This window comes from Schistocerca cancellata, chromosome 4 (genome assembly GCF_023864275.1).
Source record: "Schistocerca cancellata isolate TAMUIC-IGC-003103 chromosome 4, iqSchCanc2.1, whole genome shotgun sequence".
Classification (NCBI taxonomy): domain Eukaryota; kingdom Metazoa; phylum Arthropoda; class Insecta; order Orthoptera; family Acrididae; genus Schistocerca; species Schistocerca cancellata.
In genome coordinates, this window is record NC_064629.1 from 426,685,391 (window position 1) to 426,704,488 (window position 19,098).

Sequence of the window (19,098 nt, forward strand, 5' to 3'; positions counted from 1 at the left end):
ACGTTACGTTGTGAATAAATATTGTAACAGAGATATTGCGCTAGAAATATTGTCAAATGAAACTTCCAGTCAGTGTTTAGTTGTTGTGCTACGTATGCATGGTTTTAGTGATACATCTCTTCCTTCGTAAGAATACTTGATTGTACGCTATTACTATCTGACTCATCTCCCTGTTTTCCGTGGGCCGGTGTTTTATTCGCTTTACCGGGTAATATGACTTGGTGGGATGTTGGAACTGCAGACAGGGGTCGCAATATTAAATTCTGCACTGAAAAATGTAATCACGTACGAGAATATTACCATGCCAGTGTTTTGAACCTTCTTCAGCTTTGACACGCCACATTCAATGGCACAATGACAACCAGTTCTGCCTGCATTCAGATACTACTATAGGAAAAAAGAAATAAATCTTTACTTGTATATCTTAAAACCAGTAACAAAGTTTTGACAATTCTACTTGTGAGATAAGTAAAGTGAAATTGAAGTGCCTGTGGTTCATATCTATTAGTCGTGGGCGGTACATGGTAAACAGAACGTTCATTACATGCGTTGTCAATCTATCCCTAATTACAAAAATACTGGAATTACATAGGTGTTACGCGACCGTTTTAACCAAACTGTCCTGTAACTTGTGCAAGACCTGTAAGAGAGAGCAAAATTAAATCGGAATAAATTAATTTGTCCGTATAATGAAATATGAATTAGTACTAGTGACTGCCAACACGTAGCTGCTTAGATTTTGATTTCCTTTGTTGAATTGCTTGCGTGGCTAAGGTGGAGCACCACAAAATATAACTAATATAGAGAGCGAACAAAATCAGGCACAGAATAAAGAGGAAGTTTCAGAAGTTGAGTTTAGGAAAGAATAAGATGTAGAAATTGCACGAGTAACGGAGTCGTCCAAAGTAACAGGCCACGAAGACGCGACATAGTGATGTCACTCGCGAGCCCACACCTCAACAACAGGTAGCATTCTGTCCACAAAGTTTCTTAACTGAAGTATTCAAGAAAAGAGAGGAAAGATTTGCGAAAAGCGAGAAAAAAAGAGACGTGCTATCTGAATGAGAAGCAGTTTGAGAATATAAATAAAGATACAGAAGAAAGGGCCGGCCTGTGTGGCCGTGCGGTTCTAGGCGCTTCAGTCTGGAACCGCGTGACCGTTACGGTCGCAGGTTCGAATCCTGCCTCGGGCATGGATGTGTGTGATGTCCTTATGTTAGTTAGGTTTAAGTAGTTCTAAGTTCTAGGGGACTGATGACCACAGATGTTAAGTCCCATAGTGCTCAGAGCCATTTGAACCATTTTTGAACAGAAGGAGTTTGGGCAGTAGATAAGAAACTCGACGCTCACATAAATAATTGCGAGGAACACATTAAATTGTTAAATAAAAAGATTAATGATCAGGTTACCGGAGTACAGAAGCAGTGTCGAAGAAAGTAGATGAGCGGGTACAATATTTTGATATGAAAATAGAGACGTTGACGCTAAATGCAGAAGGAACTACGGATAGTTTAAGGAAACACATTAACATGACCGCTCAGAACATCGAAACGATCAAAACCTGAAAGGGAGAAGTTGATGAAGAAGCAAAAGTTGTCCAGTTGTCCACAGAACGTTGACTCATAGAAGTATACGTTAAGCAAAGTCATAGAGCAAGTCGCACTGCTAACCACCACCATCGTGCAGTTATCAACACACAATGAAATAATGGTACCAGTAAACCTACGGGGTCACAAAGATATTAGAGACTTAGAACAATTCAAGGAGACGCAGTCCCACATCAACCGAAGGAACAGGGAAACGTTAGATGCGCTAATCAAAGGAAAAGAAAGCAATGGAAACTTGACCAATAACGAAAGAGAAAACGAGATGAATAGAAGCAAAGGAGAGAAAAATCAAGAAGAAGAAGAGTTGAAAGAACTTTCGGACAGATAATGATGCAATAGGTCAGTACTGGCACATTGAGTGCCACCGATAAACTGTACTACAACCGTTTGAATTTTATCATGCGATGTGGATGAGGAAGGGTTTAGAAGTACACCGAACCGCTTGCACCTAAAGATTTGGATGCAGCATTTTCTAGAACCATTACCGAGATTCTGGCCACATGTTTTAAAGATAGACTTTGTCTGCGCACACTTTAGAGAAGAGATAGCCGCAAGAATAAAGGTGGTTACAGTGTGTGTATGACGTACGAAAAGTTCATATGCACATTCCCCAGCGAATACTGGTCTAAAGCGAAGCAGGACCAAGTCAAGTTGGGAATACAAATAATGGATCATTATGTAGAATCGAGGTGGCAGGACCAGTACAATATTCCAAGGAGATGGTTTACAGGAATTACGTCTTAGACGAACCATATGAGAAAGCAGAATTAATTCGAATTTGTTTGACGAAGCTACCACTTCAGATACAGTGGGAAAGCATGCAAGATGAACAAGGATTCCAACACTTATTGCAAGAATTAAGATGTGTTCGAAGTACAGAAACAAGGGAACTTGTGCACTTCATACAGACACATTTTCCACTACAAACCTAACAACAGAAGAATCAAAACTGGCGAGTGAGACACTCACCAAGAAGAAATGGAATTTGATGGGATAGTCGGAATGATCATAGATGATGGAGACCACAGTATCAAATAGGTCATAGCAGAAACAATTAGAGATGAAATGATCAGCAAGATGAGATAGTGGAAGTATGTGGGTAAAACCCAAGATATAATCAGAGGATCGAAGAACGAGGGAATAATCGAAGTAGATGACCAGCAACAGAGGCTCCGACTTTGCAATTAGTAACGAGAAGTCTTTCAGGAGCCGTCTTCGTAAAATGCGACAAATTAAAAGAAATACTAGCGATAAGTATGAAAATATTTGATAGTGGAATGGAGGACATTGCATATCCTATAACTAAGTGTGAAAATGGGTGAGAATGTGGTACAGTGTACACTCGATTCTGGGAGCCAAATGTCAGTGACAATTAAGAAAGTCTATGACTCATGTCATAGAGAAAAGAAGCGCCTTTGTTTAAAATTCATGGTGTGAATGGAAATACGAGGCACAGTGAACGGGAAATGTGCAGAGGCCAAGCAAGGTCAGGAAACTTAGTGAAGCCACTCATGGGAAAAAATTGTATTTTTGTCGATAAACTAGTGGGACGTGAGAGATATTAACAAGAGAAGAATAATGAATAAGAGAGATTGTAGGTTACCCACCTGTAAGACATAAAGGCCACCAAGAAATTTCAAAATCAGCGCTGGAGAGGATGAACGCAAAAGCTAAGAAGAGGAACGAAAATCAAAGAGGACAGAAAAGAGGTTAAGCTTGCTGTAGGCGACAAAGTTTTACTACGATCGCGGAGACGATCTAAGAAGAAAAGATATCTGAGCAGCAAGTTCTTTTCTGTACTTTCTAGACCTTACCATGTGTGGAAAACAGTTCTTTTAGTTCATTGCGACATCGTAGAATTACAAACGTTACAAAGCAGTGTACCAATTGGAAAACAGGATATTTCCCATGTCAGGATGTTCAAGGAATGAGAAGTTTTGTAGAAACGAATGGAGACGATATACAGCCTCAGATCTGTTGCAAGAAGATGCATTAATAATATGAAGATATCCCATGCAAATGTAAGAGATCATGAGCTTATTAAAGAAAACTTTTCCATGCAACAAGTCCAATTATCATCAAGTGAAGTCAGGAAGATGGTGTATGAGATACCGAAAAAAAGGTATATTAAACTGGTAATTGACTGTAGTTGCCCATTGGTGAAGATGTGCGTATTTAATAAACGTTATTACTTCACATGTCCACCAGATGTGAAGGAGCACTGAACAAGAAGCCATGGACATTGATGATTAGGATTTATGTGAATGACATGTTATGTAGCTCTGAGATGATGAGAGCTTGAGGAAATCAGAAGTGAAGGAACGTTGCGCTGAGAGAATATAGCTGATGATTAAAACAATATGCCGATTTAAACGCTAGTTTGATAAGGGTACGACAAGGAAATTTTTTGTGGATCTCCATGTACTGTTAACAGGGCAGATAGCCGAACTTTTGTGGAAAGACCATGACGAAAGGAAAGAAATAAAAGATGATAAAAGTGTGAACTTGACATGACCCAGGAAGCAAAAGAGTGAGGTAATAATAGAACATAAATCAAAGATGGTCAGACCACAAACCACATCAAAATGTCAAACAGCATACACAACGGTAAGAGAAAATAAAAGGTGAGAGTGAACCACTGAAGAGAATAACGTATAATTTAAGAGGACTTCGTGTTATAACTTTCATGTATAGGTATAGAACCATATTATCTATGTGCTTATGTTCCAGACAGACAATCACCTCAGTTTAGAGAACCAACAGTAAGATATAAATAGAATTCATAAGATGGAACGTGATGAAAGAATGGAAAATCTAACTCATCGGATGAATGGTAGAAAATGAGGATAAAAGAAGAAGGGTAGGATGGTAAGGTTGTAGAACGTAGAGGGTGGACGCAGCAGATGTGGGTTTATGGATATTAGTAGTTAAAAGCACACTAGTAACAGTGAGTTGTCTACAAGGTATCAGTAGACTTCTCTGGAATAACCAGTAGTGAATGTGCATGTAGTAAACTAACAAATCAATGACATATGAAACGTTATAAACCTCAAGTGAATTCCCAATAGAAACAAAATCCGGAAAGAAGTACTGATGCAATTATTATTATTATTATGCAAATTTATACATAAAAGGATGAGTTCAAAAAATTTTAAGTACTAGAAATGAAGTTCTGATGTAACTGTCATTATGCAAATTTAAACATGGAAGGAAAAGTTTTTTAGCGCTATGTGTTATACAATGATATAATTTTGCAAGTACTTGCAGTGGTATATATGATACTGTCTGCAAAATGATTAGTGAATCGAATTAGTAGTAAAGAAGTAGTAAATTAAAACGTCAGGCTTCGTGCGGCAGTTTTACTACATGAACAGTAGAACCGTGATAAGCGAAAACTTTTCTCCTTTCTTCATATGGTGGCTGATGTCAGCGAGAAAAAGTCTCGTAAGGGTTTAAAAATATTGTGTAAAGTGGGTTGCAAGTCACTAAGGGCTCTCACTCTCAAATACTGGATGAATATAATAAGCCTATTTCCAAGTCGTGAGCTAAGCTCCTTTTACACTTTCCCCCCCACCCCTCCTCCTTTGAGAGGTAGGTGATGTTTACCCTTGAAATCTATCAATTGGCTTAGGAGATGACTTGGAACATACATTCACTTTTATAATATGCATGGATGTCTCACGCAGGAGTGACTAGTGCTAATTTGTAATTGACAATAAGGGTAAAAGAATATACGCCCAAAATTTAAGACCTTATGTTATGCTCATCTGCAAGATCCTAGAGTATATATTTAGCTCGAACAATATGGTTACCTTGGAGGAATATAAGCTTTTCTCAAAGAATCAGTACGGGTACAGGAAAAACCTCAGAGGTGAAGCACAGCTTGCTTTATCCTCGCACGATATCCTGCAAGTAAGTGGATACAGGTGAACGGCTAGTCTACGTATTCCGCGATCTCCGAGGAACGTTTCACATGTACCACACAGTCGAATAATAATCCAGATATATTCACACATAGTTTCTTCATAGATTAGTACGAGGAATTTTCGAGTAAAGAAACTCAGTCATGACACAAAACACTGTATGTTCATCAGAAACCAAAGCCATGTCAAGTGTGTTCCAAGTAAGTATAAGAGAGCAATTAATATTCCCAGTAGGCGTGACCAAGTTACCGTATAGGATCAACAACATTGTCAGATAGGTCACTAACGATTCTGCTGTCCCCAGGTAGGTGTCATTGTTGCACTATCGTATGGAAATGAAGAGTGAAAAATTCCACTAAAAGCAGATAAATGCAAGATAATGGCCATAACAAAGTGAAGGAACCTGATGGTATTCGATTTTGAGATTAATGGCGAACGTATAGAGTCAGTCACATCAATAAATTACAGGGTGTTTTAAGAAGCGTGTTTATGTCCCTCCAGGAGGAAGTGTTTGTCAAAACTAGAAGAAGAATTCCTATAATGATATGTCTAGAAACCAATACCCATTGAGAAACAGGCAGTTGAAGATCCACAATTTTAATTACAGATGAGGCAGGACTCACAGGAGGTGGCATAGTAAGTCACCACCATGAAAGTACGGGCAGCTGCAAACGCTTGAGCAGTCAGGAAGATCAGGTTTCAGGATAGTTTCGGTATCAACATAGGGGCATGAACTGTCAATGACAGACTCAAGGAGCCGGCCGTTGTGGCCGGGCGGTTCTAGGCACTTCAGTCCGGAGCCGCGCTGCTGCTACGGTCGCAGGTTCGAATCCTGCCTCGGGCATGGATGTGTGTGATGTCTTTAGGTTAGTTAGGTTTAAGTAGTTCTAAGTTCTAGGGGACTGATGACCACAGATGTTATGTCCCATAGTGCTCAGAGCCATTTGAACCACATTTTTTTTTTTTTTTTTTTTTTTTTTTTTTTGCTGCTACGGTCGCAGGTTCGAATCCTGCCTCGGGCATGGATGTGTGTGATGACCTTAGGTTAGTTAGGTTTAAGTAGTTCTAAGTTCTAGGGGACTGATGACCTCAGATGTTAAGTCCTATAGTGCTCAGAGGCATTTGACGGCCACAATCCTGGTCATCTGTCGGTTCGAGTCTGGGCCACCTAGTTTTCCAGCTGGACTGTCATTGTCAACCAGCACACACAGGCCCACATTCCTGCTGTCCAGAATGGTGAGTCTAAGTCAGCCGGCTGTGGTGGCCGAGTGGTTCTAGGCGCTTCAGTCTGCAACCGCGAGACCGCTACGGTCGCAGGTTCGAATCCTGCCTCGGGCATGGGTGTGTGATGTTCTTGGGTTAGTTAGGTTTAAGTAGCTCTAAGTCTAGGGGACTGATGACCTCAGATGTAAAGTCCCATAGCGCTCAGAGCCATTTGAACCATTTAGACTCATAGAGCCATACACTTTACCAAATAGATTAGCAGGTGCTGTGTATAAACGATTTCTGCAGATGATCCGCTGACGTGGCGTCTCCGTTCACTGGGGCTGAATCCGTTGGATTTCCGCCTGTGGGGACATTTAAAGACATTGGTGTATGCCCAACCCATCGCCAATGAGCAGACGGTGCACGGGCATGTGATTACTATTGCACCCGCTATGCAGGATGTATGAGGCAGACGAAATATTCTGTGATTTTAAAAAGAATGCAATAAATTCAGTGCCAAAAAATCCACTAGCTGGCAGATGTGGATATTACCAAACTATCAGCTTAATAAGTCATAGCTGCAAAATATGACATCAATTATTTATGGATAAACATGAGATCACTTGAGACAATACTAACCCTAAAATTTATCTTAGAACATACTTTTGTGCCACAGCTTTGCCTGGGGCAATGAACTGTTCCTGCATAGATCAACAGAGTGATTAACATAGACAAATGTAATGTATTGCGAATACATCGGATGAAGGATCCTTTATTGTATGATTATATAATAGGGGGACAAACACTGGTAACAGTTACTTCTGTAAAATATCTGGGAGTATGCGTACGGAACGATTTGAAGTTGAATGATCATATAAAATTAATTGTTGGTAAGGCGGGTGCCAGATTGAGATTCACTGGAAGAGTCCTTAGAAAATGTAGTCCATCAACAAAGGAGGTTGCTTACAAAACACTCGTTCGACCTATACTTGAGTACTGCTCATCAGTGTGGGATCCATACCTGGTCGGGTTGACAGAGGAGATATAGAAGATCCAAAGAAGAGCGGCGCGTTTCGTCACAGGGTTATTTGGTAAGCGTGATAGCGTTACGGAGATGCTTAGCAAACTCAAGTGCCAGATTCTGCAAGAGAGGCGCTCTGCATCGCGGTGTAGCTTGCTGTCCAGGTTTCGAGAGGGTGCGTTTCTGGATGAGGTATCGAATATATTGATTCCTCCTATTTATACCTCCCGAGGAGATCACGAATGTAAAATTAGAGAGATTCGAGCGCGCACGGAGGCTTTCCGACAGTCGTTCTTCCCGCGAACCATACGCGACTGGAACAGGAAAGGACGGTAATGACAGTGGCACGTAAAGTGCCCTCCACCACGCACCGTTGGGTGGCTTGCGGAGTATAAATGTAGATGTAGATGTAGATGAAGTCATGGGTGGAGAAGTGCCTGTCAGCCTGATGGACAAGCGCTATGGAGCAAGGGGACATATTCAGGATGCAAGAACACATATTCAGGACGTTGACACTGATGAATACACCAGCCAGCATCTCTTATATCTGAAGTTTTGACATCTTACAGCTACAGCAGGGCTTCTGAAGGTGCTGACTAGACAGAAAAATCTGACAAATTGATGTCATCGTTGCCCAGCGGCGATGTCCTCCTGCACTAACCAGTCGTAGTTTCTGGGATGGGAGTCCTTCCTTTCGAGAAACACTAGCCAGCTGGCTCATCTATATACCACCAAAACCTGGCCCTCATTCGCAGATTGTGCTCAGTAGTGTTTAGGCGTGTAAGGTATGAGGCAGGCAGCTGCTGCCAATAGACTTTACTATCCACCTGAGCTAAAGACTGTATTTAGTCAACTTGGTGCCATCGAACTATGGAGTCACCTGTTGGGTGTCAACCCACTGCTGACGTACACCCGAGCGGTTCTAGGCGCTTCAGTCCGGAACCGCGCGACCGCTACGGTCGCAGGTTCGAATCCTGCCTCGGGCATGGGTGTGTGTGATGTCCTTAGGTTAGTTAGGTTTAAGTAGTTCTAGGTTCTAGGGGACTGATGACCTCAGATGTTAAGTCCTATAGTGCTCAGAGGCATTTGACGGCCACCATCCTGGTCATCTGTGGGTTTGGGCCACCTAGTTTTCCAGCTGGACTGTCATTGTCAACCAGCACACACAGTCCCACATTCCTGCTGTCCAGTGCCCAGAAGGAGTGCATGCCATTGTCTTCAGCCATACTGGGAGCCACTATAGGCCTGGCAATACTGCCTGGGCTGTTCTCTGCCACTCATCACTAACAAGACGCCATCTTACGTCACCTCTCTATAACCGTGCTGAAATCAGCACATTCGATCAGCAGCATGCACCACATTCCTGGTCAGCTACTGCTGATATCCTACAGCGACCGTCGCCAGAGGACAGTGACCAGCAGGCAGTGGCCTTCTCTCTACCTACCATTCTGTCTCTGTAACTGTCATAGGCAAAAGAGTTTCTTAACCAGGGATGTTTTACCGATGGTCCGCCGTACGATTCTAATCATTAGCAACACTGCAGCCGTGTCCTGTTAGGGTAACTGTGCCCAATCCTGTCATATCAGTAGCCCAATCCACCCACCACAATAAGGGTCACGTGGTGACCTCTCAAGTTTAGTGTCAGAAGATTCTGGTGACAGCAGTAGTCAGCCGGCCGCGGTGGTCTAGCGGTTCTGGCGCTGCAGTCCGGAACCGCGGGACTGCTACGGTCGGAGGTTCGAATCCTGCCTCGGGCATGGGTTCAAAAATGGTTCAAATGGCTCTGAGCACTATGGGACTCAACAGCTTAGGTCATAAGTCCCCTAGAACTTAGAACTACTTAAACCTAACTAACCTAAGGACATCACACACACCCATGCCCGAGGCAGGATTCGAACCTGCGACCGTAGCAGTCCCGCAGTTCCGGACTGCAGCGCCAGAACCGCTAGACCACCGCGGCCGGCTCGGGCATGGGTGTGTGTGATGTCCTTAGGTTAGTTAGGTTTAAGTAGTTCTAAGTTCTAGGGGACTTATGACCTAAGATGTTGAGTCCCATAGTGCTCAGAGCCATTTGAACCATTTTTTTTTGACAGCAGTAGTCACTAGTGTGTCAGTGGCTGCTATTCGTGGTGAGCACGCTCCAGCTGCGACGTCATCACCAGCTCCAGGTTACGGTTTCTACAGCACAGAGTGGTGAGTCTACTTGCTATTTGTATGTCTCTCCTCTGTACTTGTGTACAGACATGGCGGGGAGAACAGATTTTCATAGGAAACTAAAGGTGCGATTTGTAAAAGCCAACCTAGTTCTATTCAGAGATAACTCCAAAGAGGACTATAACAGGATACGACCAGTAAGATGCACACAATGAGTTCGTCAGTTCAGAAATCGCCTTGTACACAGTCAGCACCTGTTACACGCGGTATGTTCCGATGCTATGGGCAAAAAGTACATTGGTGTTCAGAGTCAAACTGGTTAATGATTCACCACAAAGACTAGAACTTTTTCTATTGTTATTTTTGAGTGCCTGTTGTTGTGTCAACGTTAGACACCACGCCAGACGTTGCGATAATCGATAGCGGTCCAGCACTTGCAACCTCTCTGGACTCGCTGGCGCTTGCAGCGCCTCCGTATGGCATGGACACAGACTTGCAGATCGCACCGGCCGAGTCAGCTACAGGTCGTGAGCGAGGTCAGAATAGAGTAGCCTTCAGCTCGCTAGGTTCGCAGCCTCTAGTTCGCGCATTTATTACGCACGTAATACCAGAATTGTGTTGTCTTGCTTTTTGTGTAGTCCAGTTAATGTTTGTTAATTAGTCATTTGTATTCAAGAAAGATAGTTGTTATTAGTTATGTTCCTGGAGTGCAGTAGCAGGACAAAGTTAAGTAAAAGTTATTTACTAAAGTATTCCAGTACTAATTATTACAGAATGTTCCAGATTCCTACAACCATCCCACTCGTGCTAGCCTCTATCATCCCACTGCAAATCCCAGGGGTACAGATCGAAAGCATCCTGCATTTGTGTGAGGATGTGGAAGGATGGGATTGTGAAGACACTTCAGTTCAGTGGAACTCTTACAGAAACTGTGTAACATTCTTTGTGATTTACATGAATTTTGTCTTTTTGGGGGCTGCAGCGTATTTCTATGTTCGTGTATGTTCCCCCATCGCGGCGCCTCCTTTCCCTTGCCTGATGTGAATGACTGCCTGCAGGTACATTTTCCTTTGCTTCCTCATTTATCGTGAAAATGGCTTCGCCAAACGCCGAGCAGACTACATTAGCAGATCTTGTTTATGTACAGACGCAGCAGACAAATGCCTTAATGCAGGCACCGAGGTCCTTGCTACAAGTTCTCGCTCCGCCACGACAACCGCCGCCTGCTGCTGTTCCCCCTCCGCCGCCACAACAGCCAGTGCCGCAATTTCGCCCGTTCGACGCCACCGGGGAATCGTGGAGGGAATACAAGGCTCAACTGCAGCACCACCTCCACGCATTCAACATAACTGGTAAACGTCGTCTCCACTATTTCTTATGTGGAGTGGGAGTAGCCACCTGCAGAGTGTCGTGTTACTTATATCCACGAACCTTTCTAGACGACCTAAAGTTCGAAGAAGTTACAGCAAAACTGGACAAATACAGGGTGTCCGAAAAGTCTTTCCCTGATTACATAAATTGATAACTCAGGCTGGAAGTAAGATACAAATATGAAACAGGTGTCTAATTGTTTACAAACTATCAAAGTTTTTTTTCACACATCAGTAAACTTCCACATGAGCATCCTTGGTAGCACGTAGCATATCTAGGCGATATTCAATTTCCGTCCACACATTAGCCAACATCACTGGATACCCGTTGCCGCAGGGTATCAAGATCCGATACACGTGTTCGGTAGACCTCGTCCTTGACATAACTCCATAAAAAGAAGTCTAATGGGGCTATGTCAGGAGAGCGTGGAGGCCAAACCGTTGGCCCGTCACGACCAATCCATCTCTCAGGAAAGGTCATATCGAGATAGGCACGGACGTCCAAACCCCAATGAGGCGGTGCACCGTCTTGCTGAAACAAGACATCGGGGTGATACTGAAGCAGCTGAGGAACAGCATACAGTTGCAAGATGTCCAAATACACTGCAGATGTGATGGTAGCCTCAGCGAAGAAGAATGGCCCTATAATTCGATCGTGCAATAGCGCACACCAAACATTCACCTTGGTTCAAATGGCTCTGAGCACTATGGAACTTAACATCTGAGGTCATCAGTCCCCTAGAACTTAGAACTACTTAAACCTAACTAACCTAAGGACATCACACACATCGATGCCCGAGGCAGGATTCGAACCTGCGACCGTAGCAGCAGCGCGATTCTGGACTGAAGCGCCTAGAACCGCAAGGCCACCGCGGCCGGCCTGAGATAACCATCATCGTCCTCAATACGTGATAGCATTTCGACCGCAAAGTCATATCGACGTGTACTGTCATTGGGCAACAAGGCCAGAGCGATTTGCACTTTGTATGCACGAAACAATAAACGTTTGTGTAAAATGTCATGGAGAGATCTTTTTGGCATCTGTAATTCACGTGAGGCCCTGCGCACCGATTTCTTCGGACTTCGCAGAAAAGATTGCATTACAGCTTCCACCCTGTCTGCTGAGGTTCTTGGTCGACCAGACCTCTGAAGGTCAGCAACCGATCCTGTGTTCTTGAACCTCTCATATCAGGCTTTAATGCTCTTGACATCAGGTGGATTCCTTCCAAATGTGGTCTGGAAGTGTCTCTGCACTGTGGTTGGTGATCGTGTCTCAAGGTACCACAGGACCCACTGTGCCTTCTCCTGATTGGTTAACATGGCTTCTTGGGCACTGCACCTCATCCGCTACTTACGTACTGCGAACCTAAAACAGAACAAAACTTTGATAGTTGTAAACAATTCGACACATGTTTCATATTTGTATCTTACTTCTAGCCTGAGTTATCAATTTATGTAATCAGCGAAAGTCTTTTCGGACACCCTGTACTTCGCAGACACTATCAATGTGGTCGCACAGAGATTTGAATTTTTCCGAACCTCCCGTAATCAGTTTCAATCGAACAGGGAGTGGGTAGGGGAACTGCATGGACTGTGCGTGACTGCAATTTTTCTTGCTCGTGTGGAATTACCTATGCAGATAGCATGGTTAGAGATGCCATAGCTCAGAACATTCCGGATTCCAGAATCAGGGAACAAATTTTGAAATTGTCAAAGCCCTCCCTGGAACAAGTGATAGACATTGTTGAAAGACAGGACACATTCGATTTTTCAGCTAAATCCTTTGAATCGCCGCCCGGAGTCTGCGGCAATAGTTCGCCGGCTGCTCGCCGTGCGCCCAGACCTACACGTGGCCAAGTTCCTGCGCATGCTGCTCGCGCATCGGTCCCAGGCCGCCAGCGTAAACAACTCTCGTCCGCTGTGCGGTCATGTCCGGTCCGCAGCTCGTGGTCGTGCGGTAGCGTTCTCGCTTCCCACGCCCGGGTTCCCGGGTTCGATTCCCGGCGGGGTCAGGGATTTTCTCTGACTCGTGATGACTGGGTGTTGTGTGTTGTCTTTAGGTTAGTTAGGTTTAAGTAGTTCTAAGTTCTAGAGGACTGATGACCATAGATGTTAAGTCCCATAGTATTCAGAGCCATTTGAACCATTTGCGGTCATGTCCTAATTGCCACCGCAAGCATTCGCGTCAATACTGCCCCTCCAAGAACGCTGCTTGTTTTTTTTTTTTTTTTTAATCAAAAAGGACACGTCCAGTCTGTATGTTTGAAACGCGAACGTTCAAATCAGCCTTCCGTTTCCCGGAACAGTATCTAACGGAACGGTTCTCAGGTCAAAACCAAATTTAAAGAGGCTGTACCTATGGACGTTAATGTCGTTTCTGCTCCACAAGTGAACTTTGCTGTACCGAATTTTGACTTGCCCGGATTCGATTCTGAACTTTGTCTGTTGCGCACGCAACGTACGCTGCGCACGAGACGCTAGCCTCGGTCGCGACGTGCCCGTTTTGCTCATCAGGATGCTGAAGTGCATGTAGCCACGAGTTCTGACATTTTTTCACGACATCAGAACAAACTTTTTGTTGATTTGCTTATACACGGACGCCCAAATACTTTCCTACTAGATACTGGAGCTGTCGTTCCTCTTATTAACAAGGAAACGTATCATTTGCTTGGAAGCCCTCCCTTGTATGAAGCAAATGTGTCGCTTGCAACATACAGTGGTCATGACATCCCGGTATTAGGACTGTGTAGCTTGCCAGTGACATACCGTGGACAAACGCAAGTGTTAACTGTGCACGTTTTTCATTCCCGCAATTCTGTCAATATCTTCGGCTTGGACGCCTTCGATGTGTTTTCGTTAACAAAAATGGTTCAAATGGCTCTGAGCACTATGGACTTAACATCTGAGGTCATCAGTCCCCTAGAACTCAGAACTACTTAAACCTAACTAACCTAAGGACATCACACACACCCATGCCCGAGGCAGGATTCGAACCTGCGACCGTAGCGGAACGCGGTTCCAGACTGAAGCGCCTAGAACAGCTCGGCCACACCAGCCGGCAAGCGATGTTAGGCAACATCAATTACTACCACCGCCTTATACCTCATGCCTCTTCTCTGCAGCTCCTATTCATCGTCTTCGACGGAAAAACGTTCCGTTTGTTCGATCACCAGAATGTGACAAGGCTTTCCAGAAGCTGAAAAAAAATGGTTCAAATGGCTCTGAGCACTATGTGACTTAACGTGTGAGGTCATCAGTCCCCTAGAACTTCTTAAACCTAACTAACCTAAGGACATCACACACATCCATGCCCGAGGCAGGATTCGAACCTGCGACCGTAGCGGTCACGCGGTTCCAGACTGAAGCACCTAGAACCGCACGGCCACACTGGCCGGGCCAGAAGCTGAAAGCAGCGTTGTTATCTAGTCTTTGTTTAACATCCTTGGATCCTCAGAATCCATTAGTTCTCATGGTTGATGCTTCTCATTTTGGGATCGGAGCGGTTCTTGCCCATAAAACCGGTTCTCGCGATCGTCCAATTGCTTTTGCATCTAAATTGCTCTCATTTGCCCAGAAAAATTATTCTCAGATCGAGAAGGAAGCTTTAGCTGTCATTTTTGGCGTGACAAAATTCCATAATTTCTTGTATGGTCGCAAGTTTATTCTCATCACCGACGTACCTCCACGTACGGCGTCAAAATTGATTCGGTGGTCATCGTTTCTTTCTCAGTACCGTTACGACGTACTCCATCCGTCTACTGCTCAGCACGGTAAAGCTGACGCGTTATCTCGTCTTCCCATTTCCGAATACACAACCTTTTATAAATCTGATCAGGCTTGTATGTTTATTGATTTACAAAACGATGATGTGATCGATGGTTTTCCGCTCGACTACCGTCGCGTAGCGGCTACTACTGCTGCCGATTCTTCTCTTACAAGGGAATGGTCAGACGTATCATGTCGAAACCTGTGTTGCTTTTTTTACCACTGTGAGTTAACATTGCAAGAAGTCTGTATGCAGAATTTTAGCTGCTGACATGACCTGGAAGTATGTAAACAATTTTATGAAGTACGACATTATTGTCACATGGTTTCCGCGCTTGTAACTGCCTCTTGTACAACCCTGACCTCTCTCGCTACGTTATACCAACGCCATCTAGGGACAAGGTGGTGTTAGGTAATCGCCGCTCTCTTGCCACAGCAGTGAGAGAGCTGATTCCCCCGGTGAAAGCGATCGTATGATAATTAAACATTCGTTGACAAATATGGCTGATATGTTATCTACAACATTTTTTCCAAATAGCTATGAAATAGACACAAATAAATATATGGTTTAGAACACGACCAAATTTTATTTCTTGTAATTACAGCAAAAATGCGAAATATCAATACAATGCTCAAAACATAGGTTTTTTGTGCACCAAGAACAGACAAGCAAAGACGACATATGACAGCCCTGCGAATCACAGACGTTGTTAGACGTCCGTAGACAAAACTGGGCTGGTGTTAGGAATGAATCAGGCCTAGTATCAGTATATTTCGAGGAGTGCCACGCATATTTAATCAAATTCTGAAAGCGTGGGGAGGAAAATTGATAATGTACTACTGATTGCAGCTTGAGAATATTGTCACTGTGATAGACAGAAAATTGCAGTGATCTGCACAAAATAATTTTCTCTGTTAGTTTTCTGTAAAATGCCTTCCACTGACGGAAAAATTCTCTGTCTAAAGGTTGAATTACGTTCGTCGTGCCGGGTGGAATCTGAAGTATCTCTACTTCTTTGTCAGGGTGGGCTCGAAATACAACTTTTAATGAATCAGACCTTTTATGACCTGACCACGAATCTAGAAGGAGAAGAGGTTTGTTCCCCCAGATCGGAAGAAAAGCATGACGCATGAAAAGTGTAACGTTTTCATTTCCCATTTTTCCAGACTTCGATGCGTCTACCACAAGTGTCTTTGCGTATAATATCGTTCTTTTGTCACGTGGTCCAAAACGTCCAGTTTGTTCTTGAATACACACATATAGTTTAGGAAGCAATGAACCATCCAGACTAATTATGGGCATTATAGTGTATGAATGGGTGAGTGCAATCGTGGACTGCGCAGTCGTCTCAATATGTTTTTCCCCTTTGAATGACAGTGTTCTTTTCGCACACATTTATTTTTTTAAACCTGACAGATCGGCATTGTACACGTACGATTCACTGAAAAAAAGCGATCTTATTTTTTGCATTCGTAAGAAAAGCTTCTATCATTTCGATTTGTGTCACTTCATTTTCCGACCTGTTTCTCGATACAAATTTTGTTATTTTTCTTGCCATAATTTTATGTGATCTTTTGAAGCGACTAATCCAACTTTGAGAAGCTGTAAATTCTTTAGCTCCTATCGCGTTGGCAATCTCTAACGCCCAATCACGCAAAGTTGTATCGCTGACACTAAATGACTGTTGTCTGGTATCCGTAAATAGCTCAAAAAGTCGCGCATCTATCTCCGTCGCAATTTCGAGTCGACTCTTACGTCGTCCAGCGACTTCCTTTTTCCATCTGTACAATTCAAGTTCAGAACGGACAAAGCGATACTTATTTTGAACAGTACTGACACGTAGGGGTTTCTTACCACTTTCGTTCAACCAATACGTCACCGCTTTTTCTTTGTCTGATAAGGTAATTGTAGTTGCTGGTGATACTTTCGGAGACAATTGATGATGGTACGTGGCACTATCACTCGAAGATTCTTCATGAGTGCAACTTTCGTCGGTGGCTTCGCCGTCTGTAGATTCACAGTCTGCAATATCGAGTGTTTCAGTTGTTTCTAGCCACATGTCTGAGCCATTTACGTGCTCGTCTAAAAGGTTAACAACCATGTCGCACAACACATAGTCTTCACGCGTGTTTTCTGTTGATTGCTTCATTTGACGTCTGTGGTATATCTCCATGGAAAGCAGCAAAACATTTACAGGGTTCGCCATCACCTGTGAGGGGAGATTGAATGTTCACCGTAAAGTGGCTTGCGGAGTATAGATGAACATGTGCAGAACATCTTTCACATCTCTAACCAGTTTCAGGACGGTATGTTTCGAAATACGTACCAGAAATTAAAAGGACGTGCATGCCACAGAAACGAATATTCGTTTCCCCTTTCCACCAAAACCGTGCAGCGATATTCCTCTTCAGTGAACGCCGCGATAAGACGGCCGCACTTGCCGACCATGCGCACAACGCTCGCGACTCGCCATTTCCAGGGGTGGCCAGCCGTCACTGCAAGCGCCAAGCAGGAAACACAGCCGCGTTCGTGATTTTTTTTAGGTGACTTCCAGTTCATGTCAGCAGCTACAATTTTGCATACGGACCTTTTGCACAGTTAAATAACAGTGCTAAAAAAGCAATACATGTTTCGGCATGACAAGTCTGACCATTCCCTTGTTAGACTTGTTTTGCCATACATCACTACGCTATGGCCTTCTTCTAGTTCACGGATTTCAGATCCTGTTGCTCGCCATTTCTTTGCACACCGACAGCGGTTATTTGTGCAACGTGGTGTTCTTTTGCTCCGCACGGAGAATGATCAGTCCCATGTTGTCGTTACACGTTCTTTGCAACCCGCTGTGTTGCGCTTGCTACATCGAGGTCATTGGGGTTTTGTAGGGACGAAACAGTTAGCTCGCCTTCATTGTACCTGGTTTGGAATCGATGCTGACAGGCTTTGTTCTTCTTGCACGGCGTGTGCTGCCAATCAATCTGCACCGCCACAGACATTTTTCTCTTGGCCCCGTGCCACCGCACCTTGGCAACGCATGTATTTAGATTTTGCTGGTCCATTTTGGAGCGCACGATGGTTGATTGTCATCGATTCGTATAGCAATTTTCCCTTCATGGTGCAGATGCCATCAACGACTTCATCAGCAACGATCCGTGCCTTGACTTCAATTTTTTGCATTGATGGTTTGCCTCCATTATCGTTACCGACAATGGACCCCAGTTTGTCTCTTCAGAGTTCGAGAATTTTTGTGACTCGCAAGGTGTTCAGCATATCACTTCTGCTCCGTTCTCGCCTCAGTCGAACGGTGCTGCTGAACGTTTTGTTCGCACATTTAAGACGCAAATGTCTAATTTGCGCGAGTCGCATTCTCGGGAAGCCGCACTACTACTGTTTTTGGCCTCTTATCGGTCACAGCCACACTCCGGCTCGCCACCGGCTGAATTGTCACACGGTCGTCCGCATCGGACATTGATGCATTTGCTACATCCACTGAACCGTGTGTCTGCGCCACGGCCTATTCCCAAGGTTTTGCCCGACGACGTTGTATCTTTTCGCAACGATCGCGGCACTCGCCGCTGGTTACAAGGTCGGGTTCATCGCCGCCTTGCAACGCCTTGTACGTCGTTTCTGGCCCATCTGGAGAGCTGCGCCGGCATCCGAACCAAATGCGCCTTGTACGCCGAGGAGTCTCTGCCGCTAGTCGTATGATTTCAGACCCCTTGCCGCGAGTCGGCGCGCCTGCGCGATTCCGCAGTGGCGCGCCGGAGCCGCCCGTAGTTGGGCCATCGCAACGACGGCCGGATGATTCCTTGGGCCCATCGCGGATGACAGTGGGTGGACCTCCAGATAGCGACGCCATGGTGGCCTCCATCCCCACTGTTCGACCTGGCCCCATGGACTACCATATCGTATCTTGTGTATGGTAGAGCGGCTGGTTCACAATGACACATTGGCTGCATCATACTGTTTTGTATGTAGAAGCATAGTATGCATGTTAGAAGTGAATAGAGAATATGTGGTTCCTATTAGTGTCGATCATTTCGGAGCTGTTGAA